Below are 11,169 nucleotides of genomic sequence, written 5' to 3'. Positions count from 1 at the left end.
AAAGATACAAAACCCTATTTCTTAACCTACAAGTTATCAATATTAAAGTCTAATCCAAATTTTAGGCCCGTTAGTCTAATTTAATTTTTAAATCTCAGTCCTTATCTAATTTTAATCTTTTTATTCTATTATACTCAGTATTATTAGTATTGTAAAAGTTACGGGATATTACACTTTGCGATTCCTGCCAATAATATTTTTTAATTATAGTAGATATAGCGGTAAATCCATCATTTCACTGAGAATAAAAAAATCTCACTATTTTAGAAGATAAAGGATTGTTCATACATGTAAATGGTTAAGGGAGATTTTTTTTTTAAACTAATCCTTCTATGAGAGAAAAATCAAATGTTCATAAATATACGTGAAATTAATATGAATACTATGGATTATGAAAAAAGTTAGTCTTATTATTATTATTATTATTTTAAAAAATTAAAAATTATAATTCTGGTTCGTAATACATGTTAAATGCTAGTATTATAATAACTAGGTTCATTTGATTAATTATAAATAGTTATTTATATCTAATTTGTTTTAATACAAATCATAGTATGATTCTAGATACAACGAATTTTCTAATATTGCTAGATACAATCATTTTTTATATGAATGTTATCTCTTTGGAATATCTTGTGTGCATTTTATTGAAATCTCATAAATACACAACAGAATACAAATATTGATAATATAAAAATACTCGTATTTTTTATTCAATATCTTGCCTTTTTCAACTTTTCTTTACGTTTTACTTCTATTACATGGATAAGTAAACAATAAAAAAGAAAAAAATATTTTCAAACACGGTGTTTTCTTGTATTCCAATATCTCTGACGACGAGTATAGCTTTTTCCATATCATTGATAATTTCTCCTGACAATTTCTCAAATTGTTGTCCACCCGTATCGGAATGTAATGTCCAAACAATCGTTTGAGTCTCTGGGATTCTATAATCTCCTTATTTTCATTTGTATAATGAAATTTTTGATGTAACATGAACAATCCTTTTCTATTTTAATGAAAAATCATGTGATAAAAAGTGTTTGAAATTATAAGAAACATGTTATTTAAGAGAGGAAGGTTTTAATGTTTAACCACGAACTCGGTCAAATGAAATGACAAAATTGTCTCAGAAAATTGAATGGAAGAAGAGAGGCCGAGTGAGGGAACGAATGAGGCGATATGCATGTAAAAGAGAGAAGATGGAGTGAGGGAAATGGAAATTTATGTGTTAATATGTGAATCACAAGTGAGGCTACATATATAGGTGTGATGTGTGTATTGACGGTAAGGATTTGATTTTGATTGGACGATGTTTTGCTATATTTCACGCGGATCATCAATATTGACCGCACGATATGGTTAACGAGCGGTACAAATTTGATATAAGGGTAATCCGAGTGAAAATGTTTTGATCAATGAAAGCCGACCACGTGTTTCAATATAAAATCTTGTATATTATTTCAATTTAATATTGTTTCCAATGAATACCTACACATGTTACTAAACAAATGTATGTATGTTATCGTTGATTTCTCTTTATTAATTCATTTCATTTTATTGAAAATACGTGTTAGTTACCACGATTTACTCACCAATTTAATCAATGTCTGTATTTGAATAAGCTATTTTATATCTTCTCATTCAATTTTCTTTTATTAGTTTAGAATTAGAATTTTATTTTGAATTTTTACTTTAAATAATAAGTTTTATTTTTAAATTTGATAATTGACTCTTTAATGTGCTTTTAAAGTGTCTTAACAATTTCATATAACATTAAGTCTAGCCTAATTTTATCAATTTTTGTAAATAATAGAGTAAGTGGTTCTTTGTATATTTAATAAATATAGATGGTTTAATTCGTTCCATTAAGAGCTTTATACCGTTAGTTGATGATGATTGTTATGAAAACTGTTGATGGAGGAATTTGGGAGTGTTAGGGCGAAAACACGCGCTAATATTCACGCAAGTATACGCGTTCGCAAGTAGTATAAGATATAAATCAGATTTGTTCCCACAGAGACTGGTTTAGGTTAAGTTCAATTTATGCACCTATGCAACAATGTATGGTTATCGCTCAATGCTAAGATAAATAACAAATTGGGTTTTGATTAAACTAAAAGATTATACTAAATAATATTAACTAAAAGAATTGAGGTTGAATTACTATATATGACAAACATGGGATCCTAACTTCATTACTACTTCATTCAAAGTCATTATTCTTAACCTTAGCATGTGATGGTGATGACATTAATCAGATAACACGAAACTGATAAACGCCAACTTTCGTTGCACGAGTACCATTTTACCAGACATCCACAAAAGAGATAGAAGCTGAATAGGCACCAATTATATTGAGACCCTATATGTCTATAGAATTTGACAACATAACGGTTTAATCACAAGTTATATATCTTTATTGCATAGGGCAAGTAAAATGGTTAAAATTACCTACGAATCATGCATAACAAATACATGAACCTATGCTAGCATGGCAAGTTCTAAACCTCTATATTCACTGTCGCTTCAATAGAGATTAACACGCTATCTTATATGTTAGCTACGCACATAAGACGATTAAGCACAACCAATACTAGGATATCAATCAATCACCACACACTAAGGTATCGAAACAAATTAACTATAGAAATCCATAAGTAAATCCGTTAGAACCCCACGATAATGATTAGTTCATAACCGAACTCATCGTCACCATGGGTTCCAATGAAAGCATGATAATAAACAATATAAGAGTACTAGGGTTCAAGACAAATTGAAAACGAGCATCCAAGTATCAACTATATTAAAGAAAACAAAATTCTTCTTCTCTGTAGCCTTCTCGTGCTCTCTAGGTCTTCTTATTGCTCTCCCAGGTCTCCTTGTTGAGGAAAACGTCTTCCCATAAGGTTTATATAATAGCCGAAGAGAACCAGCGCCAACAGAAGCACAATTGTACTCAAATTAATAAAACCCAGAATCTGAATTTTCGCCCACAGGCGGCCGCCTGCATCCTCCACGTCGGCGCCCGCATGCATCCTCCACGCGGGCGCCTGCTAGCAGGCGGTCGCCTGCTACTAGCAAGCGGGCGCCTGCAACCCTTCTGGAAAATATATTATTTTTCTTCTGTTTTTGTTGATTTCTTCGCTCATCACCCCTAGACTGATTCCAAGCACTTCCTTAAGCTTTATTCGATGAAAACCACCTATCTAAGCAAGTTATACCCTGAAATGCAAAAACACTAGAAAACGCGTCAAATACACAAAATACTTAAGTCCAAGACACCAATTCAAGTCGATATGAGACGCTCTAAGTGGTATAAAATGCCACTTATCACACCCCCAAACTTGAATCGATGCTCGTCCTCAAGCATCACAGACTCAAATTCAGAATAAAACATACATGAATGCAACTATATGAACGCAGCGATCCCCTCGCAATGACTAAACCAACCAATACACGACATATCAACAAATGCAATTAGGAGACTAAAGATCAATCAAATCAAGCAAGTTAACATACAACTAGAAACGTGGTATGTGCGAATGCTTAACATATATGCTTCGAAACTAGATCAATCACCATAACTTAACTAACCCCAAGGCAATCACAGACTTATACGAAGAATATATTCTAGACACAAAATGACTTATAACACTGCAAGATTATTGGAGTTTATTACGGAATCATACTTTATTCAACACATAAAACAAATGCTTATTTGATCGTGCAATGAGCGAGGTCCACAAAAGACTTATGCAATGATACCTATTTAGCGAGCGTTAGGTTAGCGGATCCCAGACTATAAAAGCCTTAGGTCACTAGGCACAAAATCCCTTAAGAACTTAATAACTCGAATACCAAAGAGCTCACTCGTGATCAATTGTGCATTAACCATATTTTTTCTTTTCTTTTTTTTCTTCCTTTTTTTCTCTTTTTTTCTTTCTTTTTTTTTCAATTTCTGAGCAAGTGCGTTTCGCTCCATCTTGCTCAACCCTAGACTACTCGTATACAATGCGAGCCGGCTACTAGCCATTTGACGCCTAGCCACAACTAGCAATGAATTCCAATTTTTATCTTTTCATGTCTTGTGTCATTAAGAGCCTATCATGCATTCTAAGTATAAGCAATAGATTAACCTCAAAAAACCATCAAACCATGACAACGATCTAGTCCTTAAGCATACTCTAAGACTTATTGAAATTACAAGTGTTCTAGCATGCATGTCAACCTAACAAGATTCAACATCACTCTAATGCTATCACTACACTCGCATCAATATCACATATTAATCGGTAAAGCAACACAAAGGGATCATAGTATATGCATGAGCTATATGATATGATAATAAAGCTATAAATAATAAAAAAAACTATATGGCAAAAATATGCAACTATATGAACTAAACTAACATGAAAATGCAACTACATGACACACACACAAATATGTTCCTTAACTACCACCCCCAAACTTAAAATCTTCACTGTCCCCAGTGAATATAATAGAAAGGAACACAGGGTATACCTACTCAGACGAATCATCATCATCACCCTCAGAGGGTGGAGGATCCGGTGGCCAATCAACCTCGCCACCAGTGTCTCGAACAACAGTACCGAAAGCGTGTGTCAAATCTTCAGCAAAATATCGGTGGATGACATGCATGGCCTCCATACGCCTAGTCAATCTTCTATACTGTGCATCACCAACACCAGTCCTATCAACTACCTATTGCACATGAGAAGAACCCTCTGTAGGCACGGGAATATCCGTCCAGCCACTCTCTACATCATCAAAAATATATCCCAACGCCTTATCATGGGGTGCACCTAAGAATGAAGAACTCAAGTGATCTGGCATTCGGTTGAGCTCAAGTGTGGGAGCTTCTTGAATAAATGGTTCAAAACGCTCCTGAGAAATTTTCAGCTCTGCTAACCCAAGAGAATCGAATGGCATATCCAACTTCCTCTTCCACGGAGGTGCATTCAAAACCTGCATTTGCTCTACTTTAAAGCACTCCTCTTTAGCTGTGGGTAACTTTATTTCCTTGAACACATTAAAAGTGACCTTTTGATCATGAACCTTCATCGAAAGCTCTCATTTTTGCACATCGATCATAGTTCGGCCGATAGCCAAGAATGGTCTTCCCAAGATAATGGGAATCTTCTTATCTTCCTCGAAATCAAGAATTACAAAGTCAGCAGGGAAGATGAGTTTATCCACCTTGACCAAGACATCCTCCACTATACCTCGTGGATAAGCGATGGAACGGTCAGCTAGTTGCAATGACATGTATGTTGGTTTCGGATCAGGCAGACCAAGCTTCTTGAAGATAGATAAGGGCATCAGATTGATGTTAGCTCCTAAATCACATAAACACTTGTCGAACGACAAGTTTCCGATAGTGCAAGGAATAGTGAAGCTTCCAGGATTTTTAAGCTTCGGAGGCAACTTCTGTTGCAGCACAGCACTGTATTCCTCTGTTAGAGCAACGGTCTCTAAGTCATCGAGCTTCACTTTCCGAGAGAGAATACCTTTCATAAACCTTGCATAGCTAGTCATCTATTCAAGAGCTTCAGCGAAAGGTATGTTGATATGAAGTTTCTTGAACACCTCCAGAAACTTCTCAAACTGCTTATCCAGCTTTTTCTTCTGCGGCCTCTTAGGAAAAGGAGGTGGAGGATAGATCTGTTTCTCCCCTGTATTACCCTCAGGAGGAGTGTGTTCCACAGTAGTTTTCCTTGGTTCCACCTCTGCTTCCTTCTGCACTTCTTCTTCAGCCACATCTGCATTTTCTGAAACTTGAGATTTTTCAGGCTCTTCGTCTTGCTAAATTTGGAGGCTTGCGACCTTTCCAGACCTCAAGGTGATGGCGTTCACCTGTTCTTCAACTTCCCTCTTGCCTGGATTTGTTTCTGTATCACTAGGAAGCGTTCCTGGTGGTCGATTCAATAAGGCATTAGCAATTTGCCCTATTTGGTTCTCTAGAGTCTTGATAGAAACAGCCTGGCTTTGGCATATAAGCCGCAAATCCTCCAATTCAGATTTTTTTATTCGAAGATAGACATACATCATGAGTTTATTGTTGAATTTGGAGTTGTTGTCTTGGTGCAAATTATTACTGAAAACTAGGAGGGTTGAATAGCTTATTTCCAAACTGCTGGAACGGCTGTTGCATCACACTTTGATTATTGCTCCAGCTGAAATTAGGATGATTCCAGTTGTCAGGATGATAAGTGGCAGGAACTGGCTGCTGAGATCTTTGAAAGTTGCTCAAAAACTGAACTGAGTCACTCGATATAGCGCATTGCTCCATCGCATACGGACCTGCATACAGCTCACAAACACTGGTTATCTGCTTAACACCATAGTTAGCCAGAGAATCGATCTTCATAGACAACGCATTTAGTTGAGCAGTGATAGCCGTAGCTGTATCCACTTCAAAAACTCCTGCTACCTTGCCCTGTGGAAATCTCTGGGTTGGATACTGATATTCATTAGCAGCCATCAGTTCAATCAGATCATAAGTTTCCTCATAGCTCTTTGCCCATAATGCTCCACCTGATGCTGCATCGAGCATGGATCTGGACTGTGCTCCCAAACCATTATAAAAAGAACTGATGATCATCTAATCAGGCATTCCATAATGAGGACACTTCCTATGCATCTCCTTGTAGCGCTCACAAGCTTCACATAGTGATTCTCCCGTTTGCTGCGCAAATTGAGTAATAGCGTTCCTGAGTGCATCTGTCTTCGCCATAGGGAAGAATTTAGTAAGAAACTTCTGAGCAAGATCTTCCCAAGAGAGTGTAACCAGCTCTTAGCCTTGTCCCTCAGAGAGAATGGGAACAGTCTCAGCTTCACAGCATCTTCAAAAACATCGTTGAACTTGAAGCTGTCACAGATCTCAATGAAATCCCTAATGTGCATATCGGGATCTTCAGTTGGAGAACCCCCAAACTAGATTGAATTATGCACTCATTGAATTATGCCAGGCTTGATCTCAAAGGTATTAGCTGTGATAGCTGACCGGATAATGCTAGATTGAATATCATTGATCTTGGGTTGAGAAAAATCCATCAAGGCCCTCGTTTGTGCTGCTGGATCTCCCATTGTACTGAGTACCTGAAACACAAACAAATAAATCGTGAGAGTAAAAGAGTCTAATTCACTAAACTTTAACGACCACTGATGATAAGCACATAAACTAAAAATTAACACCGAGTCCCCGGCAGCGGCGCCAAAAACTTGTTAGGGCGAAAAAATGCGCTAATATTCACACAAGTATACGCGTTCGCAAGTAGTATAAGATATAAATCAGATTTGTTCCCGCATAGACTGGTTTAGGTTAAGTTCAATTTATGCACCTATGCAACAATGTATGGTTATCGCTCAATGCTAAGACAAATAACAAATTGGCTTTTGATTAAACTAAGAGATAATAATAAATAACATTAACTAAAAGAATTGAGGTTGAATTACGATATATGACAAACATGGGATCCTAACTTCATTACTACTTCATTCAAAGTCATTGTTCTTAACCTTAGCATGTGATGGTGATGACACTAATCAGATAACAAGAAACTGATAAACGCCAACTTTCGTTGCACGAGTACCATTCTACCAGACATCCATAAAAGAGATAGAAGCTGAATATGCACCAATTATATTGAGACCCTATATGTCTATAGAATTTGATAATATAATGGTTTAATCACAAGTTATCTTGATTACGTAGGGCAAGTAAAATGGTTAAAATTACCTATGAATCATGCATAACAAATACATGAACCTATGCTAGCATGGCAAGTTCTAAACCTATATATTCTATGTCGCTTTAATAGAGATTAACACGCTATCTTATATGTTAGCTACGCACATAAGACGATTAAGCACAACCAATATTAGGATATCAATTAATCACCACACACTAAGGTATCGAAACAAATTAACTATAGAAATCCATAAGTAAATCCGTTAGAACCCCACGATAACGATTAGTTCATAACCGAACTCATCGTCACCATGGGTTCCAATGAAAGCATGATAATAACGATATAAGAGTACTAGGGTTCAAGACAAATTGAAAACGAGCAGCCAAGTATCAACTATATTAAAGAAAGCAAAAGTCTTCTTCTCCGTAGCCTTCTCGTGCTTTCTAGGTCTTCTTATTGCTCTCTCAGGTCTCCTTGTTGAGGAAAACGTCTTCCCATAAGGTTTATATAATAGCCCAAGAGAACCAGCGCCAACAGAAGCCCAATTGTACTCGAATTAATAAAACCCAGAATCTGAATTTTCGCCCACAGGCGGCCGCCTGCATCCTCCACGCGGGCGCCTGCTAGCAGGCGGTCACCTGCTACTAGCAAGCGGGCGCCTGCAACCCTTGTGGAAAATATATTATTTTGCTTCTGTTTTTGCTGATTTCTTCGCTCATTACCCCTAGACTGATTCCAAGCACTTCCTTAAGCTTTATTCGATGAAAATCACCTATCTAAGCAAGTTATACCCTGAAATGCAAAAACACTAGAAAACGCGTCAAATACACAAAATACTTAAGTCCAAGACACCAATTCAAGCCGATATGAGATGCTCTAAGTGGTATAAAATGCCACTTATCAGGGAGCAACAAAGTCTAAGGTTCGTAGCCGAAAACAAGATCTGTGACGGTGGTTCTTCGTTGGAAACGTGAACAGTAATCGGTGGATCTGATGAATAGTGTTCGGAAAATATGAACAGTGTTTTGGTGGTGGTGGTGATTGGTGGCTGAGATTGTTTAGGGTTAGTGGTGGCTCCTTTTGTGCTCTCGCTTCTGACCCCTTACAATTTGCCTTTGTATCCCTATTTATAGGAAATCAAGCCAACGTAGTTCTTGGGGAACAAGAAACCTAACGGGCTTAGATCTCTTGTCCCGAGGCCCAGTAGGAAACCTACTAGAAACCGTCTTCTACTTGCTTTAGGATTGTCCGCTGATGAGGCCCAACCACAAAGGCCCAAGGCTCGTCCGCGGCTTCAAGACTTCATGGATAAGGCATCTCCCTGACCAAGGATAACCCTCTGCTACCAGCTGTTTCTCTAGTCTGTGGACGCAGGTATAGCCGTGGTTCACCCCAAATGTTGGACGCATCCTTGTCCCCCGATAAGGAGCCCCTACCAGATTACAGGACAAGTGATCCCAAGCTTTTGGGTGCAAAGTGCAGGATACTCCGAAGTCTCGCAACGAGGACACCCGTTGACTACAGAGACAGAGCTCCCAAAGCACACACCAGAATTCACCCCACATCCCCAATAAGGACACTCATTGACTACAGGAGGAGGCCTTCCATCCAGGCATACCCCTGGAGTTCGCTGACCACGGACACCACCTTCTTGTAGATGCACTACAGGAAGGAGTTCTTCAATAGAGTACCTGCATCAAATAGGTTAGTAATAGTAATCTCCATCTTCCTCGAATCCTCCAAAGAACCCATCTAAACATCCATGTTTAAAGCCTTCCTAAGATATCTTATTCACTCTGAGCGCGCCCTAAGATTTACCACAAGCGGGTATCTTCCAGAGAATTCCTCATCTTCCACCAAGTAACAGGGTGCACCTTCTCCCTATGCTGAGGGCGCGCCTTCCTATACATAGGGCGCATCTCCAATTACCTTTACATCAGTCATCCATAATATAGGGCTCGTCCTTCCCATTTACAGGGCGCGCCTATTTTCCTTCCATAAGGAAGGTAGTCTTATATATTCCTTAATTTTAGTCATTTATACCTCAGTTTTGACTATTCTATCTGATTTCCACCTGAATAACGTTTATACCAATTTTTGGGCATAACAACTACCCCCTAAATTCCATATGTCATTGAAATGGGATTGGAATTTTTACTTATCTTTCATCGAAATTTGTATAAACTCATTTATCAGCGTCGTCAGCAGGGCGCGTCGTCAGCAGGGCGCGTCTTCTCAAAATTCCCATCTTTTTCTACTTAGAATTTCAGATTGCCATGACAATCGAATAAGGTGCGCCTTCAAGAGGGCGTGTCCTGGAATTTCAAATGGTCCAAAAAACGGTTCCCCTTATTTTTCGGGAATCGTGATTGATGTGATTGACAGTTGTCATTTTCAGCTATAAATATAAGTCACAATCATTCTTTTTACTTTATTCTTTTACTTTACTTTCTCTTCAAAAAATAACCGCGCCGACGAGAAGGATTTTTGTTCAGAATTGGCCCAGTTCTCCATCATTTCCTTAATTTTTCCGATTGATCTTATTTCCCAATCAAAAAGGTATGTAAAGCTTTTTATATTACAAAATTTCAAGTAAATCATATTGCAAGCCATATTGACTTTTCAACTTCTCATTCATAGTTCATCCTCTGTTTGTATGTATCTGTGTGTATATATATGCGTGTGTGTATTTGAATCTCTATAGTTTAGATCCAAAATCATATGATTTAACCTTCAAATTATGTTTCTAGGAATTCCAACCATTTATTATTCCACTTTTAATTAAGTCTAAAGGCGTATATTCCGAAAAACCCGTCTATGGCGCGCCCTTTCATTTATATGAGGCGCGTCACCCCACTTTATTATCAGTAGTGTCATTATAATCTGTATACCTTGCCATTTAAGGTGTGCCATCTTAACCACTAACCTCCCAACATCTTAGCGTTTAGTCTTTATAATAGACTACATAGGTCTTATCATTGATAGGATGCGCCTTCTTAGCATAGGACTCGCTTCAGGAAGAGGTTAACATGGGTCACCCCCAATACAGGGGATACTATCTTCTTAAGCCCTCCATTACTTGTCTGTTTCCTTTATATTTTCTTCTCCCATTCTTTCGAATTGGGGGCGCCCTCAATGTGTTTTTGGTTTTCTTGACAACTGGAAGACGAGGGCGCGTCCTCACCTTTTCATCCATTCACGGATTTTTGCACTAGGCTCGGAATCTATTCTCCCCCACCTATCTCTTTCGAACCAGACTTTCCGGACACACACAGAACTCCCCACTTTCTGGAATAAGAGGCGCGCCTTGTTGAAGAATTCAAAGTTGGTGATATAATGGCAGAATCACCAAGTGACTCCCAAGACCACATCCCTCTGAGTCAGAGAAGAAGTAAACAAAAGCTAATTCAGAAGGAAAGATCTCCAATCCCTGTTAGTACAGAGCTGGATGATG

General features: G+C 38.0%; 1 non-coding gene across 1 annotated transcript; it reads left to right on the top strand.

Annotated features, from left to right (window-relative positions):
* The first annotated feature begins 6,635 nt into the window (after nucleotides 1-6,635).
* On the top strand, nucleotides 6,636-6,742 carry LOC141663160 (small nucleolar RNA R71). The gene has a single exon (XR_012551244.1). It is a non-coding gene; the product is annotated as a small nucleolar RNA R71 (small nucleolar RNA).
* Nucleotides 6,743-11,169: the final 4,427 nt, after the last annotated feature.

This window comes from Apium graveolens, chromosome 5 (assembly GCF_009905375.1).
Source record: "Apium graveolens cultivar Ventura chromosome 5, ASM990537v1, whole genome shotgun sequence".
Classification (NCBI taxonomy): domain Eukaryota; kingdom Viridiplantae; phylum Streptophyta; class Magnoliopsida; order Apiales; family Apiaceae; genus Apium; species Apium graveolens.
Note: the sequence above shows the minus strand (reverse complement) of the source record. Positions and strands in the feature narration are given on the sequence as shown.